The sequence below is a fragment of the Pempheris klunzingeri genome, chromosome 10 (genome assembly GCF_042242105.1).
Source record: "Pempheris klunzingeri isolate RE-2024b chromosome 10, fPemKlu1.hap1, whole genome shotgun sequence".
In the NCBI taxonomy this organism is placed as follows: Eukaryota; Metazoa; Chordata; class Actinopteri; order Acropomatiformes; family Pempheridae; genus Pempheris; species Pempheris klunzingeri.
In genome coordinates, this window is record NC_092021.1 from 3,465,738 (window position 1) to 3,485,328 (window position 19,591).

Here is a 19,591-nt window from a genome sequence, read left to right on the forward strand (position 1 = left end):
GGTGGGGAGCTGTTGACCTTGACTGGGGATGTCGTCGGGCGGCGGAAGGAATACTTCGAGGATCTCCTCAATCCCACCGCCAGGTCTTCTATTGAGGAGGCAGAGGCTGGGGATTCAGAAGTGGACTCGTTCATCACCCAAGCCGAAGTCGCCGAGGTGGTCAGAAAGCTCCTCGGTGGCAAGGCATCAGGGGTGGATGAGATCCGCCCTGAATACCTCAAGTCTCTGGATGTACAGGGACTGTCTTGGTTGACACGTCTCTGTAACATCGCCTGGCAGTCGGGGACAGTGCCTCTGGAATGGCAGACCGGGGTGGTGGTCCCTCTTTTTAAGAAGGGGGACCGGAGGATGTGTTCCAACTATAGGGGGATCACACTCCTCAGCCTCCCTCGGAAAGTTTATTCCAGGGTACTGGAGAGGAGGATACGGCCGATAGTCGAACCTATGTAGTGGGGTCCGGGGCCCTTTGCTAAGGGCTGTCCGGTCCCTGTACGACCGGAGTAGGAGTCTGGTTCGCATTGCCGGCAGTAAGTCAGACCTGTTCCCGGTGCATGTTGGACTCCGGCAGGGCTGCCCTTTGTCACCGGTTCTGTTCATTATTTTTATGGAAAGAATTTCTAGGCGCAGCCAGGGGCCGGAGGGGGTCCGATTTGGGGACCGCATGATAGCATCTCTGCTTTTTGCGGATGATGTTGTCATGTTGGCTTTGTCGGGCCGAGACCTCCAGTGTGCACTGGGGCGGTTTGCAGCTGAGGGCGAAACGGCTGGTATGAGAATCAGCACCTCCAAGTCCGAGGCCATGGTTCTCGACCGGAAAAAGGTGGTTTGCCATCTCCGGGTCGGTGGAGAGTCCTTGCCTCAAGTGGAGGAGTTCAAGTATCTCGGGGTCTTGTTCACGAGTGGGGGAAGGATGGAGTGTGAGATCGACAGGCGGATCGGGGCAGCGTCGGGAGCTGAGCCAAAAGGCAAAGCTCTCGATTTACCGGTCGATCTACGTTCCTACCCTCACCTATGGTCATGAACTTTGGGTCATGACCGAAAGAACGAGATCTCGGATACAAGCGCCCGAAATGAGTTTCCACCGCAGGGTGGCCGGACTCACCCTTAGAGATAGGGTGAGGAGTTCGACCATCCGGGAGGGGCTCGGAGTAGAGCCGCTGCTCCTCCACATTGAGAGGAGCCAGCTGAGGTGGCTCGGGCATCTGTTTCAGATGCCTCTTGAACGCCTCCCTTGGGAGGTTTTCCGGGCATGTCCCACCGGAAGGAGGCCCAGGGGAAGACCCAGGACACGCTGGAGGGACTACGTCTCTCGGCTGGCTTGGGAACGCCTCGGGGTCCCACCGGATGAGCTGGAGGAGGTGTCTGGGGCCCAGGAAGTTTGGGCATCTCTGCTAAAACTGCTGCCCCCGCGACCCGACCCCGGATAAGCGGTTGAAAATGGATGGATGGATGGATTTATTTGTTGTTTCTTTGTATCTATTGTTTGATTAAAATTCTTCCGATCACTTTAAGAGCATTGCTCCAAATGATATCCAGGATTTACTTACTGCCTTCATCTGGACATTCCCTTAGATTTGTGAATGTAGCTCTGCTAATTTATTCCCATATCCCTGCTTCTGACCAAAGGACCAAAGCACTTTGTGACCTTGTTAAAATGTTTATTTTATCATTTTTAGTAATCAGTCATAAACTAAATTGACCCCTAATTGACCTGATGATGGAACTAAATCTAAGATCAGGGGATCACCAAAGTTGTTAAAAGTCAGCCTGAACCAAACCAAACCAAACCAAAAAATAAATCTGATGCCTTTGCTGCATATTATAAACTATACCAAAGAGGGGATTTCTTAGTCCCCTCTCTCTGATATACAGACATGCACTCTTTTCCTGATTACATATACAGGAAAAGAGTGCATGTCTGTCGTTTATTAACTCTCCCACAAAGTGACTTTCGCTGACTTTAAGCTCGTTTTAAACCATTTTTATACAATACAATGGTAAGATCTTGGTTGTTTATAACAATGTATTTTAATTGGATGGAAGGATTTTAGCCATCAGGGGTCTGGATTTTATGTCATCGGTGCTCAACTCAAGGCTCCACATACCTTTCCATCTGGCTGCAAGAACTGTCCGTCAGTCTCCCTGTCAAAAGATCACTGAGTTGGACCATAGAATGTCCATACTTTTCAGAATCCAAGAGGCTAAGAGCCATTTGGATACTATCATCTTTGGTCTGACTCAAGCCACTACTGCTGAGGAGCTTGCTGCTGCTTCCAGTCAGTCTGTAGCTGGTGGTGCTACATGCTGCTGCTTCTATTCTTGTTTCAGTCATCATCCCTGAGAACCCCTGGCTCCAGGTAACCCCAAAGCCCCAATCACCTCCACTGCATGCCATCCAAAGCCCTGTGGTTGGCAATGGCAAAATGAGGGGGAGACTCTCTTTTCCATCCTTTCATAATCCAGCAGCTCATGTTAGCCAGCTAGTGAATCGATATCACATTGTCAATTTACACTATGCTTCTGCTAGACCTGAGGTTCTGGACACGCTGGATAAACCTTACTGCCTGGCTTGCCAGGAATTGCTTAAACCCAAAATGAACACTCTAAGCGGACTGCTGGATTATTTTAACCAAACTATTTAAACAGCTGTTGTATAGAAATGATTCTGTATGAAGCTTTTTGGTCTACAGAAGCAGTTAATCACTGTAACTGTGATCACTATGAGTGTTTTCCACTGTTATTGTAATTGGGAGCTCAAGATAAGGGTAGCCTCCATCTCCCAAGAGTAAATAAAAAAAGAGTCCTCGTAGAAAACCCATGCAATCTCCACACGCAATCTCCACACAGAGTTCAAACCTGAATTCGATCCTGGAACCTTCTTGCTGTGAGGCAACAGTGCTAACAATTGCACCACCATGATGCCTGGAGGACCCAGTGACAGACCAAAATAGCCAACCCAAGAACATGGCTAATAAAAAAACATAAAGACAGAAAACAATAAACCTTACACATTTTGTACAAGAAAGGATATTAACATCTTTCCAGATGTGTGAGGTTATGATGCTTCCATTAAAGTAGTTTTAAATTGAAACAGCATGTTTTAAACCTACAGTACATCAGTCTGAACACCTCACTGACTTCTCCACCAATCTCACCCCAGACCCCAACTCTGAGGTGCAGCACACTTATTTGTAGTGGAAGAATAATAACTGAGATACATTCAGCCAAAATTCCACACCAGCCCTTCCTCATCACTGGCCCCTTTAGTTTGAAACACAGGCTGTTTTTCAGCATGTCGAATGTCTCCATCTGGCTCGTTTTGGTGATGTCTCAATACCTGCTGGGAACAGCTGCTCTCTCACCTGTCCACCATGCACTTCTCTGGCTTTCATAAATTATTCTTAATGCCTAACTGGGAGAAACCATCTGTAGAAACAGGAGAGTGAACTGGAACACAGTAAAAATATTTGAATATAATGTGTACCATTTTTCACTTATGCTTCTGCTGAATTGTGTATCATCTTAACTAACCTAAAACAAATACTTTATATTAATGTAGTCAGGCAATCCAAACAAGCAGATGGCACATGGAACAGATACAGAGAGCTTCCACAGAATATCCACTCTTAAACAGCCAACATATTGTTGCTCATCCACAAGGTCAGAGGCATAATATAAGGCTAATCATCATGATTACTACTATAGCTAGTTTTTTATCTGTAACACACCCACACACTCACTCTGCTCAAATTCTCAAAACAACCCTTTGTAGATTGTAAAAATATAGGAATCCATTCACAATATCTTGCGCCTAAAACGTATTACGTAAAAGAAAAGGTCATTTTTACTACAAATTCACAACTGTTAACTTATGAGCCAAGTTTAGCTCAGATGGCCAGCACTGGAGTGAGCACTGTGACCTCTGTGATCATATTACTCTCACATGTTGTACCCTGTGTTTTACCAAAAGGAGTTCACTCCGGGAGTTCAGGGTCTTTTCCACAGGTCCTACCAGTTTTGAGAGGTGTATTTTTTTGTTAATAAAAAAAATGGTCACTATAATGTTATGCTTAAATTGATTATTTGATTCTCAAAAAAAAATTGTAGATCAATTTCAGCTATTATCATAAACCCATAAACCATAAACCCTCTATAAATTAGTGGAAATTAGATTTGTGGTGATTGAGACATCCCTGGGGCTTAGTAGCATGCCTCAGGTTATGTCATCATTATCAAGCTATAAGCGTAGGTATGTCTTGCCTGCAACTGTTGGGAACAAATAGGAATGGCAGCTAACAACAACATTGTTACTGATTTGCTTTGGATTCCATTCAGGCAAAATTTTCACTAGAAAAAGAAATATCTGAAAAGGAGAGACCAACACCTAAGCTTGAAGGGCTCACGCAGGCAGGCAAGGACTTCATAAAACACTTTACCAAAACTAACTGACCACTACAGCTGGCTAATGGCGAGTGCTAAAATAAATAAACTATTTTGCTGTCCATGCTTGGTCATAAACACAGACAACGATCCACAGAATACTACTGGTTTTGGCAGTCTGAACATAACCGAGGCAGCGAAAAAAACACCAGAGCTCTGACTGACATCTAATGTCTGTGTTTAAGATGCAAGAGTGGACTTAAAACTTGATGGATGAAAGAGGGAGACCAGTGTGTACAATGAGAAGGCAAGGAAGAATCGCAAGGTACTGAATTATCTCATCTACTGTGTGGTTTGTTTGAGACCAGAGAAATTGTCCTTTAGGGGACACAATGAAGGCAATAATGTGGTAAATCTGTGAAATTATTTGGAACTTCTTTCTTTGTTGTCAGAATGTGATGGTGAAATGTGTTACTGGCTATGGCTAATGTCACATCTGGTAAAATTCAGAACACTCTCATCACGACAGTTGCTGATGGACTAAGTGACACAATCAAAGAAACTGCACACACGCACTTGCTCACTGATGTGATGGTGATGTTATTATCATCATTATTCCTACTAGTATTACTATGGCTACTACAACATTACACATTACTCATTGGCTTGGTTATTGCATGATACACACACACACCTACATACATATGACAATAATGCAGCCAAATGCACAGATATCATACATCATACATATCATAACATACATGCCCTCACCTCCCAGCCAGACAGCTTCATCCCCATGAACCTCACTCCCCCTTTCTCCTTTGGCCCCTGGCATATCTCAGCCTTTCAGCCTTAAACTATATCTCTAGTGGAAATCTGGATGTCATCCCAGCTAGTGAGATGCTGCCCCCACCTCTCAACATGCTGGACTGCCAGTGGTTGTCTCAGCACCTGGTTATGCATTTGCCCACACAAACACAAACGCGTACACACTCAATACAGATGCCCCAGTATCACTACAGACATGCGCTCTCACACATGTCCACTCACACATTCCTCTTTACACCTTTATCCCTTAAATCCATTACGTTTAAAGCAGCTAAGTCACTACATTAACCAGATAAATAATATTCCTCACAATACAACACTGACTGAAATTAGGAAAAAAACAGAGAACAGCCTCTATCACTCATTCATCTTGTTATCTGTCTTACTGCTAATGTGGATTCTGGGCAGGTGCCGCTGGTAGAGAGAGGTGTAGCTGCTTTTGGGGCTGCCATCTTAGCCAGAAAGTCAACAAGAATTGGCCAAATGTTAAGATATCTGAATTAGCTGAAACAGACTACATGCTTTTGTGATAGCATGTTGTTAGCAATTAGAAGAAGCCTGCTATATACACTGTTGCCCATAAAGTTGGAATAATTTTGTTTTCAGACACATACACATCAGTAATCACCTTTGACCAGGTGCAATGATTACATACTGAGTCCCAGTTACCCAGGTGAAGCGAATTCATGCTTAGCAATTCTTTGGCGTTATAAAAGGCAAGACATTCGCTGTGTTGTCCTTTTCCTGCTTTAAGTCTGTATGCAGTAAGTCCACGTTTTCAGAAAGTTTACGTGGTGAGAGACTCCGCAATGACTGTATCCAGGAAACCACTAAAGGAGGTGGCGGCTCAGTGATGGTATGGGTCAGTATTCATTATGGAGGAAAAACGCCATTGGTGGTGCTGGATGGAAACGTCAACGCCGTTGTGTACTGGGACATCCTGGAGAACCATTGCCTCCCACATGCAAGAGGAGTCTATGGGAACAACTTTAGGCTGCAAGATGTCAACGGTAAAGCACATAGGGCAGCTGCAGTGAGAGAATTTCTTGATGCAGAGGGGGTGCAGCAGATGCCATGGCCTGCTTGCCTGGGATGGCTTAAGCCGAGCCCTTAATGAGAGAATCAAAATCAGAATTCTTTTATTGTCATTGTGCAAAGAAGCACAACGAAATTGAAATAAAAAACAGCAGCTCTCATGGACAGTGCAAACAACGGAAGGTGCAAAAAAATTAATACAATACAAAGGTTAATACACCTTTTTATTAATAAATGCTAAATATCAACACTAAACACTAATGACTATAAAGGTAAATGAGATAGAAATAACACTAGACAGACAACAATCAAGACATAAGACTAACATTGCTGATAAACCTTTGGATTGGTGATAGTGAAATGAAATTGAATACGGATTTTACCAGAGGACGAGGGAAACCCGTCTGACTTTAAGAACGTTGTAGTTAGAACCACAGAGGATTCACTGACTACTCTTCCTGCAGATTTAGATAGATCTCAGAGCTACACTGACGCCAACTTGTGAGCTAGCACCAGCCGTTATACTCTCTCTCTGGAGGCTGAGACAGGAGGCTGGAGGGCCTTGGCGACGTCAGCTCAGTTCACTCGGCACCGTGGTTCAGGAACTTGAGGGTTCTGGTGGAGCAGGATGTGCTGGTCGTCTGTCGGTCCGTTCAGACTACAGGACAGCCAGTGGCATCCAGTTTCTAATAGGCAGGTTGCTGGATCTGGCTCTGATGTTGACCTCAGCTTCAAACTTGTTTAAAGTTCACTAAGAAAAAGTTGTCGCTGGTCACACGCAACAGTTCAGAGTTATCAAAAATGAGAGTTGCTGGACTATCAAAGACTATCAAAAGTACTTGGTTCTGGCTGGCGTTTCAGGCGGTATTTAAGAGGACTTTAAGGAAACTCCGTTATACTTTCAATCATAGTGATCAGCTATAACTTCAGAAGAACGGTCTATAAAAGTTGAACTTGAAGGTAGCAGATTAGAAGTAACAAAAGAAAAATTTAGGAATAAAAATAAAATAAAAACAGCAAAGCGGAAAGGAATAGGCTAAGCAATGATAGGAGGGAATACAGAGGTTTTATCCTCTGCATCTTAGGGGCGTGTTCTCATCTGACAGGGGAAACAAAGTCAAAGTCAGCTTTATTGTCAATTCTCCACATGTGCCATACATACAGAGGAATCTAAAAATATGTTTCTCGCTATCCCCCGGTTAAACAATAATAAATGATAAACACGCAATAAAATAATAAATAAAAATAAAATTAAGTGCATGCAGATAGATTAGAAAAAAAACAATAGTGCAAAATATAGTAGTGCAAAAGAGGGTTCAGAGTCCAGAGTGTTTTGAGGGCGAGCGGGGGCAGGGTGGAGGGAATGGGAGAGTGGGGAGGGTGTTTAGCATCCTGACAGCCTGGTGTATGAAACTGTTCTTGAGCACCTATGTCATCACTTAAGAGTTTTAGACGTACTAAATTAGATTTCTGTTTCATATTCACTATGTTCCAAATCCATTTTCATTCCTAACACTGCATGGTATACAGAATCAAGATATTTCATTTCCAATACATATATTCATTAAGTCTTTACCAAATAACTTCCTAAAAAGGCATGACACACAATGACCTAATCCTTAACATTCTCAAGTTTGCATTATCTTCCATCACGCAATTTCCCCCTGGGGATTATAAAGTAATTCTGATTCTGATTCTGATTCTGATTCTGATTCTGATACTCTAATTATCACATGACACAGATTAAACAGACATGGATTGAGTATACTGTTGGTTAGTTTCTAACTTATTAGACACAGATTATTAATTATATGGACTTCCTGAGTCTTCTCACCCATTGGTGAACGGATTCGAAGCAGCATTCTTAAAAGTTGTAATTTGTTACTTGGTCATTCTTGAATTTTCATGACGTGGGTTACACCATTAGACAAAAGAACACATTATTTAGCATTAACTGATTTATGGGCACTTTGGACAGTTCCTTTAACCACATTTAAACTTATAGCAGAAATGAAAGAATGTTGATAAAGATTTCCATCCTTATGATCAGTCTGGCCTGAGCCTCAGGGGTCCGCATGTGGAGGAGAGACCACGGGGTCTGCTCAGGACAGGACTCCTCTGATCTAATCCTTAGTTCATAAAGTTCAGGATGTATATATCTATAGAAGCCCTTTTGTTAACTTGTGGCAGTCACTGTGAGGCCTTTTACACAACACCTACCCAGAGGCAAGCTTTGGGTTCCATCACTTCATCATTTGTCACGTATCAGTCTTTTTAGCGTTCATCACATTATCATCCGGAACTTGTTATACAATGGCTTCCTGTTTTGGGGAAGTCAATTCAGGGTTAATTCACAGCCAGTTCACTGTTAAAGCATGGGTTCGTGGCAAATCCCCCCTTTTCCTCTGTCACAGGACAGTCCAGGAGGTCATAGGGCAAGTGAGGCAGCAACAAACTACTGGTTCGACGACTACACCCCCAATTTTGTTTAAGCCTGAATACACAGTTTGCAAAGGTTGATTGTGGTTTAATTTTCACTGTGATATGTTTGGAAGAGATTGATCAATAAAGTTGAGAAGATATACACTTTATCTATCAAGAATAAATCACATTGTCACATTTCATCATTTCACGAGAAGAGGTAAAAAATATTTTATTCCAACTTTATGGGCAACAGTGTACTTTATTAAATTATGTACTAATATCACTCCCCAATTTAATTGGATATCAATTAAAGAACCAACCTCAAAAACATCCCTGGCTGTTAATCATCAACACTCAAATCAATTTCCACTTTTGCCCTGTAATTTTTTTTTTCTACCAAGTTGTCGACTAGTATAAAATATTAAACTAGGATATTAAACTAGGCTAAAGCTAAAGGATGTAGCCTTAACTGATGTCCATAATTTGTTAGCCTAAACTGTTAGCTTAGACGGTCACAGATACAGCTGTGTGTCTTCACATGAGCCTGGCTACTTTTTGATGTCTTTCACCGTCTTTCACCATAAATGATGCATTTTCTACAAGTTGGCCTATATGTGCAAAATATTCATCATGTTCATTCATTGTTGTAAAAGTCTAATTAGAAAATAGAAAATCTAAATTCACCCCAGTGTGTCCTTGTGTAAGCCAGGGGTTCCTAAAATCCAGTCCTTTGACCAGCTGTGACTCTATGGCTATAAGTGAGAGAAAACTCTCCATGGTCCTGTGGTTGTCTTCAGTTCATTTTTAATCTTTAGTATATGAGAAAAGTTAAAGAGCAACATAGATGGTAAGGAAGTTGGTTACAGGCAATGAACATCCCAGATGTGTTAGCGGGGGGGTCCTGTCCTGTTCAGCTTCAGTGAGGTAGGAAAAATGTAACAGCTTCTCATCCAAGTCTGCAGTCAAATCTGCAGGATAAGCATGAACTGGGACCCCTGCTTATTTTCTAACCATCAGAAGATGCAGCCAGGCTAAATAAAACTCCAAACTCCTTTTGTCAATGTACGCATGGACTGACTCAAAAAGATGAACTGCACTATATAAATGGCAACATCACTTTTTTGCAATACAATGCTGGTAAACTAAAATCGAGTGCATCCCAAAAATTCACCATGACGCCAGTTTCCAGTTAAACCCTATTAAGATTCAGATTCATCTCTAAAACACAGAAGAACTGATAATCATCTTTATTTTTTTTAGGGAAACTTCTGTGATTTTAAAGCCACCAGAGTTGATGGAGAAAAAAAAGTTTCCTGGACTTTTGCCTTTGATGTTTTGTAACGTTAAACTTCAGTAATGGATTCACTTGATGAAATCTGCAGATAATGAATATATTGGACTGCTGAATTTTTTATGAGCCGAAAGATAAAGAGGGGAAAAATTGCACATAACACAAAACAGAAACCACTGAAATAATACTCTGGTTCAATAATTGAGCATTTATTGTTGTTTGATAATGGATTTTCCTCATATTTCTACAGGAACATTTTCTGCTGTGTTTTGCTGTAATGTATTATTTTACATTCAAGGCACAGACTCAGAGGTTGATTTCCTCAAGTACAAATCCGTGGATGAACAGAGTCTCCTGGTCCCTCAGCTCTATCATCAGCTATCATCACCTGAAAGCCTGAGAGCGTTTTTGCACTTGTATCAGATTACACTTTATAACAAAATATGCCAAAATATCCCTTTTTGTTTTTCTTTCCAGCAGAAAATTAACAGATCTGCTCTATGCTGTAGTGTCAGCATGGTCACTGGAGAAAAAGTAGTCTGACAAAGAAATTCTCCCCACAAAACCTATTTTTGTTGGAATGGCTGGTCACATGAATCCAGAGCTTTAAACCCGAGACTTGACCTGAGACATCAATAGTATAAGTAATTGACAATAGTAGTACTTAAATCAATGAGTATTTGGGTAGTGAATCCTCACAGCATTCAAGATGTAACGGGTTTTGACCTGATGAAATTACGGACCAGTAAAAAGACACAAGCCGGCAAACCTGACTTGGACTTTTTTCTACTGACTGACTTCACCTCAAATTGACTGATTTAACAGTTGGCCAAATTAGATTCAACTCATACCCCTTAAGATAAAAAACAATCTCTGCCTGAATCTGCTGCTCTGACTGCAGCGTAATCAGAATATCCTCTCAGACACATGAACTCTTCCACCCGAGAAATACAGACTGCTGAGGGCTCTGCTTTCTGAAGGATGATGGATGCGTTCAGCAGCTCTGGGCTCTTTTTCCATCACTGTCTCTGGATTGAAAATCTGCAGCCCCATCCAGCTGCTTTGTATTGGCCTCAGAGATGCGTTTACTGCTGAAGTGGGCCTGCAGTCTTCACGCATTGTTTCAGCCAGTTATTGCTTCACAGTTACATGGACTTCTACTCTAAAAAACTGAGGTGCAGTGACATTGGATTGAGGCAGATTTTTGTAACAGAGTAACTTGCAATACTTGCGTCTTCCTCTGATGTTGGCCACGTCCTGCCACCCCTCACCATCAGGTCTCCATTCCCACAGAATTACCAGAAAGAAAGACTAAAAATAGCAGAGGGGTGACGGGGTACAAAACAATTGGTTCAAGTCCAGATAGCAAATGATAAACACACCACATAGTCAATGTGGAACAGAAGACAATAACAGTATTTTTCATTATCAAAATATCACCAACTCTGTGGCTTTATGGTGCTTGATAGCCATTCCTGTTTTTGTTTTTCAGTGGTACATTTTTGGGTTGGTTCAGTCTCAGTATTTTTCAAACAAGCAATGATAAAGTCAGTGTGCTCTACTTGCCCAGCACCAAACAGCTAACAGATAAAGATGAGCTGGTAAAGGAAATGGATATTTTTGTCAGGACTTGGTGAAGACCATACCAGAGCTATAAGGAAAGTGCACCTTTATTTGTTTCCTTTGTAGAAAGCATTGTGACTGGTGAGACACACAGGTTTCCATGTCTCAAAGAAAAAAGGGAAACGTTTCAGACTCAAGAGGATGCACACACACTCTTTTTCCTACACTTCTTTAATTTCCACTCATGTATTTTATCTTCAGTCTTATTCAAATCCCCTTTGATCTTGATTGTATCTACCCCTGAATTCCATTGCCACATGAATGAATGATCTCAGCCTGCAGACTTCTCAGAGGCTCATACTACCTGTCTTACATAAAGTAAAAAGTCTCAGATAATAACCTTTCCTCTGCTATCGGGCCTTTTGATGTATCTGCAGTTACATGAAAGCAATGTGAGATACCCACTCCTCTATTATCCAGAGGGAGGAGGCAGAGCGCTCATTTAATCACACCAGTGTTAGCCTTTTCATATTAGCTTCAGTGTCTCCTCTGCTGTAACACTGAAAAGACGCCTGTGGGGTAAAGAGAGCTGCAGGTGGGTGGAGGTTTCCACAGAGCTATAGCAACAAACATGTTCCAGTTTATTATCAAGCAGCAGAGACCTGCAGTGAGCTGATATGAATCGATACGCATAAGTGGAATTTAGAGCTGGATGTGGGAACTCAATCCTCTCTGGGCAGTGACTGAATTCTCTTTGTAGTATCGAGATTTGAAGCTCTAAAAGTTGGCACTGAAGACTCATGACATTCTAAGTCTTGTTTATTCGATAAGATATAATCTTCACTTGTTAATTAGTACACTGTAATTTACTTTGACATTTTATTCTGTTCAAGAGCAACTTAACACACGTTGAGCCTGAATGCACCCCCTTAACATACTCAGAACATGAATTGAATCCCAGAGCAGACCAATGCATAGCAATATAGTCAAACTTTTTTTTTCACCTGACATGAAAAGCAGTGACAGTGATTCCAATGCTGACAGTGACAAACTTTTGGAACCAGGGGGTCATTTGAAGTGGGAGACTTCTCCCCTGTCCTAGACTCTTTACTTATTGTGGATGTCAATACAGATTTCAATCAATCAATCAATCTTTATTTATAGAGCGCCAATTCATAACAGTGTTATCTCAAGACGCTTTACATAAAGAGCAGGTCTAGACCAAAATCTTTAATTAGAGAGAGACCCAACGATTCAGGAATTCAAAATTAAGGATTCAAGAATCCCCACATGAGCAAGCATCAGATATTATATTGAGCAACAGTGGCAGGAAAAACTCCCCTTTAACAGGAAGAAACCCCGAACAGACCCAGGTTCAATGTGGGCGGCTTTCTGTCAGGGTCCGCGTTGGGTGGAGGTTTGGACAGAGAGAGGGAGAGAGACACAGTGAGAGAGAGACACAGAGAGAGAGGGACAACACAAACAGCAACCAACATGCTAACAGTGACTATAGCACTAACAATGAGAGTGTGCCTAAAAGAATTAGCATTAGCAATATGGTAATGTTGAAAAACACGACGAGTGGCTGACGATCCGCAGCAGTGATTCATGAAGCAGAGAACCACAGCAGCTGGACTGGGACCAGGATCCACAGGAACCTGAGAGATGCAAAAAGCACAGAAAGGCTTCGTGGAAGATACCAAGTTAGTGGCAGCCATTAAGCGGACATGAGACATAATGATGGAGAGGAAGAGGAGGATAGAGAATAGAGAGGAGCCCAGTGCATCATAGGAGTCCCCCGGCAGTCTAAGCCTATAGCAGCATAACTAGGGGCTGGTCCAAGGCCTGAGATTTGTGCTAAATATAGAACCACTGGCTAACATTAGCCTCAGCTAAGACAGCCAATAGAGTCTGATGAGCAACACAATGGATTTGCCCCAAACAACAGTGTAGTAGTGGTAGCAGCAGTAGGTGTCGAACTACCACTATGGGTTGCATACTGTCTAGCTCTGAGATGAGTTATATATGCGAGAAATACAGTGTCCACACCTTGCAACTCGTCTCACCAGGGCCCCTGAGGGTCTAATTCCAGGCCTGCAGCTTTCTCCTCCAGCTACAGCCTCAGTGTGGCCTGTACCAAGCAGACCACCTTTTTCATGGAAACTACATGAAGCCCTGCCTGAGCCAAGTTTCTCAGAGCCAGCAGGTATGACCTGAAGTCTGGCAGCTGATCTTCAAAGCAACAGGAGCACACCAGCATATTAGCACCAAGCAACTAACTAGCAAGGGACAATGGACTGACTGGATTCCTCCAGCCTGCTACCAGGACAGCAAGGACAAAGAACCACAACCCTTCTTCCAGCCTGGCACATCAACAGGCTAAGAAAGCAGCACACAGAGGAACTGGTACTAAAATCTAACAGGGCATGTATATAGCATAGCATAACCGAATTTGAGTACTTAGCACGACAACTGACCCAAGTACAATGTTTGTCACTAAGTTAACCTGGGGGTAAAGTTGCATTAGTGATCAAGATTAGTCAGATCTTGTACATGTATAAATAGCTACATTTTGTCCAAGTGTGACTTTTTTTCCTGTTTTTTCAAATTAGAAATCTTTGCTCAAAATCTCAACAAAAATCTGCAAAATGTTTGTTTTACTCTGAAATAACACAAGCATTCCAAGTAACTATTTTAAGAATGTTCAGGGAAATAAAGAACCTTGAAGCACCCTCAAGTTTTGTCTCCCATGTCATTCAAACTTCAATTTTGGTTTTATGAATTCTGGATGACTACTAGACATATTAGTAATATCTTAAAGTTTTGGAATAATGTAATTCAATTTGACCATTCCAATGTAAAAAGTTGACCTTAAAATGTCACCACATAGAAAGTTACAAAATCAACCAAATCTTATGCCAAAGCATCCAATAGATGTCAAGATATGGAGCTAGAGGAAAAGGATCACCAAGGTGTGTAGGATTCATCCCTCTGGGGAGCATGAACGGTTGCACAAAATGCCATGGCAACCCATCTTTTAGTGTTAAGATATTTTTGTTTGGACTGGTGGAGTATTAATATGTGTTTTGATATCTAATGATGTGCTGTGTATAACAGCTGTCTGGAAGAAATATCTTCAACAAGCCTGGCCACACCACGCATCAGTAGTCTTCAGATAGCATACAAAAACATAGAACATAGAGGACGCTTAGTAATGTCACTCAAGCAGGACAAATGGGTAAGACACATTCCGTTTCAATGCTTGTTCATGAGGTAGTAAAATCACATCTTGGTGTATAAAACAAAATGATCCAACACTTGATAATGACATACACTCCCCTCCAAAAGTATTGGAACAGTGAGGCCAATTCCTTTATTTTTGCTGTAGACTGAAAACATTTGGGTTTGACATCAAAAGATGAATATGAGACAAGAGATCAACATTTCAGCATTTATTTCCAGGTATTTACATCTGGATCTGATACACAACTTAGAAGTTAGCACCTCTTGTTTGAACCCACCCATTTTTCATGTGAGCAAAAGTATTGGAACATGTGACTGACAGGTGTGTTTTGTTGCCCTGGTGTGTCCTATTACATTGATTATTCAAACAATAAATAGCGCTGAATGTCTATGTTCAGCTTCAGATTTGGGTTTTGCCTGTGCAGACTGCATTTATAGTTAGAGGCGTAACCAACAAGAAAATCAGAGAGCTGTCCATGCGTGAAAAACAAGCAATTGTGAAGCTGGGAGAAGATGGAAAATCAATCAGAGTCATTGCACAAGCATTGGCCATAGCCAGTACAACCATTTGGAATGTCCTGAAGAAGAAAGAAACCACTGGTGTACTAAGTAACAGACGTCGAACAGGTAGACCAAGGAAAACAGCAGCAGTTGATGACAGAGACATTGTGAGAGCTGTAAAGAAAGACCCTAAAACAACTGTTGGTGACATCAGCATCAACCTCCAGAGAGCAGGAGAGAAGGTGTCACAGTCTACTGTTCGCAGAAGACTTCAGGAACAAAAGTACAGAGGCCACACCAGAAGATGCAAACCACTCATTAGCAAGAAGAATAGGAAGGCCAGGCTGGAATTTGCCAAAAAGTCCAGAGACAAGCCTAAAAATTCTGGGACAAAGTTTTATGGACTGATGAGACAAAGATGAACCTTTACCAAAGTGATGGAAAGACTAAAGTTAGGAGAAAGAAAGGATCTGCTCATGATCCCAAACATACAAGCTCATCTGTGAAACACAGTGGAGGTAATGTCATGGCTTGGGCTTGCATGGCTTCTTCTGGGATGGGCTCATTCATCTTCATTGATGATGTAACACATGATGGCAGCAGCAAAATGAACTCAGATGTCTACAGAGACATTTTGTCTGCCAATATAAAGAAAGATACAACCAAACTGATTGGGAGATCCTTCATGGTGCAGCAAGATAATGATTCAAAACACACTGCCAAAACAATACAGGAGCTCATCAGGGGCAAGAAGTGGAAGGTTTTAGACTGGCCAAGTCAATCTCCAGACTTCAACCCTGTAGAGCATGCATTTTACCTGCTAAAGAGCAGACTGAAGGGAGAAACCCCCCAAAACAAACCACAACTGAAAGAGGCTGCGGTGAAAGCCTGGAAAAGCATCACAAAAGCAGAATGCAAAAGTTTGGTGATGTCAATGGGTCACAGGCTTGATGCAGTTATTGCAAGCAAAGGATTTGCAACTAAATATTAAGTCTCTTCACGTTAATGTATTTTAAGTCTATCTGTTCCAATACTTTTGCTCGCCTAAAAATTTGGTGTTCTGTTACAAACAATGCTGTCTTCTAAGTTGTGTATGAGATCCAGATGTAAATACCTGGAAATAAAAGCTGAAATGTTGATCTCTTGTCTCATATTCATCTTTTGATGTCAAACCCAAATGTCTACAGTCAACAGCAAAAATAAAGGAACTGGCCTCACTGTTCCAATACTTTTGGAGGGGAGTGTAACTGCTCAAAAGAGTTATATTTCTCCTTTAATATATATGTGTAACTTCCTCCATAACCAGACACTGCAACACGGCGACACTACTTCGCTTGCTTGGTCTATTACTGATTTCCATGACAAAGCTTCTTTATGTTTAGCTTCAAGCAAAGTATTAGCATCTTCTTATTTGTATTGTTAAATTAACAGTTTATTGAGAAGCATACAGTAATACACAGTTTAAGGTTTAGTGGAAGCTCCTCTTTTTGATAATGTTGTTATTATCTCCTTTCAATACTTTTGTATGATTCATTCCCAAAGGCAATAAAATAAGTTGCCTTAATGTTCACATCATTTGATACATAGATCAGAGTTTAAGTGATCAAGTAAAACGAGATTAATATATAGTCATTATCCATTTGTACTTCAGCAATCTGAACTGAGTATTTATATTTTGGACTTGAGATGATAAACAAATATCTTAGCAGTCTTCTACTGTAATTTTTTCATCGACATCCAAACACCAAGCAAGTCTTTCATCTTCTAAGGATTCCTTTGTTATGGCCACACTTGGCAAAACTGGGACATTTGGCCACCTGTCTCAAGGTGGCTGATGACTATTTTCTCTAGACTAGATAATTGCAACAGAGTTTCGCATCTTATACTTATGAACGTTCGAATCTGGAGATACTTAAAAAAGACTTTGGGTCAATTCCAAACTTCTGAAACTTGAAAAAATATCATCATATAAATCTGTCATTTTACTGATATCCTTGCCTTCTCACCTCTCAAAGCCAAAGTGATAAGTTGCTGTTCCTCGGATTGGGGAGAATTGGGACAGAAGAGGGTAATTTAACACTTAATGGCACACTAGTAATGTATTTTTTACCAAGAGGTTTGAAGTATATTTTTTCTGTAAAGTTCTAGTGAATATAAAGATAGATTCAAAGGTATCACAGGGTCTACTCCATTATTATCCATGGCAAGGGTGACTTGGCCTCAAACCAAAAAGAGGTTTCCCTTAGCAGCCCGATAGTAACCGTTGAGGTGGCATCAGTGTTATTACTTTGAGTATGATGGTCAGTAAGACATCTGATCTCATGCACAAATTCTCTCTCTCTCTCTGTCAAAAACTGCCAAATCTATCCAGTTTTAAGCCACATTTTCAGATTCTGCTTGTTTCATTTGTTACGGCCCAGTTTTGTTCTGTTATGTGTTGTTATTTCTGTGTGGTCGTGTGTTGTCCTTTTGGTTTGGTTCGTGTTTTTGTGTCAGAGTGAGTGTTCTTCTGTTTTTAGCAGCTGTGTTGAACCTGCCCACCTCTGACCCGCGAACGGTGCCGCTGTGTCATTGGTTCCTGCTGCTGCATCCAAGGGTTTAAATCCAGGGAGTTCCAGTCGCCAAGGGGAACCTCGGCTTGACAGCAGCGACTTGTGTTTTCTGGCTTCCTCTGAATGAACTTTGTCTTCAGATCTTGTTGTAGTTCGATTGGTAATAGTGCTCCTATTAGGTTTGTAGTTTGGGTGGTGGTTTCTGATTGTGTATTATTAAGTTGTTTGTCTTTGGGAACACTGTACATATATTGCACTATTTTGTTTTGTTTGACTATGGTCCTTTTTACCTGCATGTCAGGCCTCTTTCTGTTAGAACAATAAATTTGTTAGTTTGATTTGGAGACAAAGTTTGTTTCTTTTTACTCTTTTATGTTGTGTCCCAGCTCCCCTAGACTGCGGCGTAACATCATTTATATATTTTAACACAGTAAAACGATTTTAATGATCAGATGTGCAGATCTTCAATCAATCAATCAATCTTTATTTATATAGCACCTATTCATCACAGTGTTATCTCAAGACACTTCCCATAAAGAGCAGGTCTAGACCAAACTCTTTAATTAAGAGAGAGACCCAACGATTCAGAAATTCAAAATTAAGGATTCAAGAATCCCCACATGAGCAAAAATCAGATATTACATTAGGTGACAGTGGAAAAGCTCCCCTTTAACAATCGCAATCTAGAATTGCAGTTAAAAGAAATCGAAGGATTTTTAATGAGCAAGTCTTTTTAATTGACTTTCATAATAGTGATATTCATTTTACCTTTGAAATCCCAGATGCTGAAATTGTGAGGGGATTTTCTCTATTTAGCCTCTACACACAGGAGTTTCCCAAGGTTGGGTTATGTTTATCAGTTTCCTTAATTCTTCAATCATTTCCTGTTTTACTTTGTCTTTGTCTTTTCTCCTCTCGTTTCAGATACTTCAGATCCTGCCCTCATGCATTTCCTGCCTGTACGATTTTTTGATTAGTTTCACCTTTCCCTCATTATCCACCCCTTCCCAGTACATTTAGTGTGTACATTTTCCCCACTCAATGCCAGTTTGTCTTTGTACCTTTTGTGTTAAGCGATCTAGCAACTCCACTTGTCTTTTTGTCTTCTTTACAGATTTGTTTGCCTCTCTCCTGAGTGCTCACCTGCATACCATTTCAAGTAAAAATTAGATTTTTGTTTTCTTATATCCATTTAATTTCTTATGATATAATAAAATGGAATATAAGATTGAGCCTCCCACCCTACACCAATCATTTTGGTTCTCTTCTTAATAAAGTAGTTTTAAATGATTGACTAACTCAAAGCGGATCTGGTGTTAAGTTATTGGTTGACACTTTTGTACGATTGTATGTGTTAAACAAACATTTCACATGCTTTTAAATTAACAGGAGGTGATACTGTTATTTTCACACCTGCCACTGAAACTTTAGCTCTTGTCCGACATTTCCCTCTTTGTAAGACAGTCAGAAAGCTTAACGTCTGTGAAGGACACAAGTGAAGAATGATAGGTTATCTTATTGAATAAGGAGGAGGTGGTTTTATTGCAGCTTTAATGGGACGCCTCATCATGACTGATGTATCACCGGGGTCTACTCATTATGTGTGTGTGTGTGTGTGTAATGGTGTCCTTCACTGGCACAGCCCAAAGCCTTCACTGAGACAATGAGCTGGCTTTGCTCTCCACCAGTCTGTCATGTTTATCACTGTCATTTAATTCAGTTTGGTCATAAATGAAAGTGTGTGATCTACAGAGTATCTGCACAAACAGCCTAC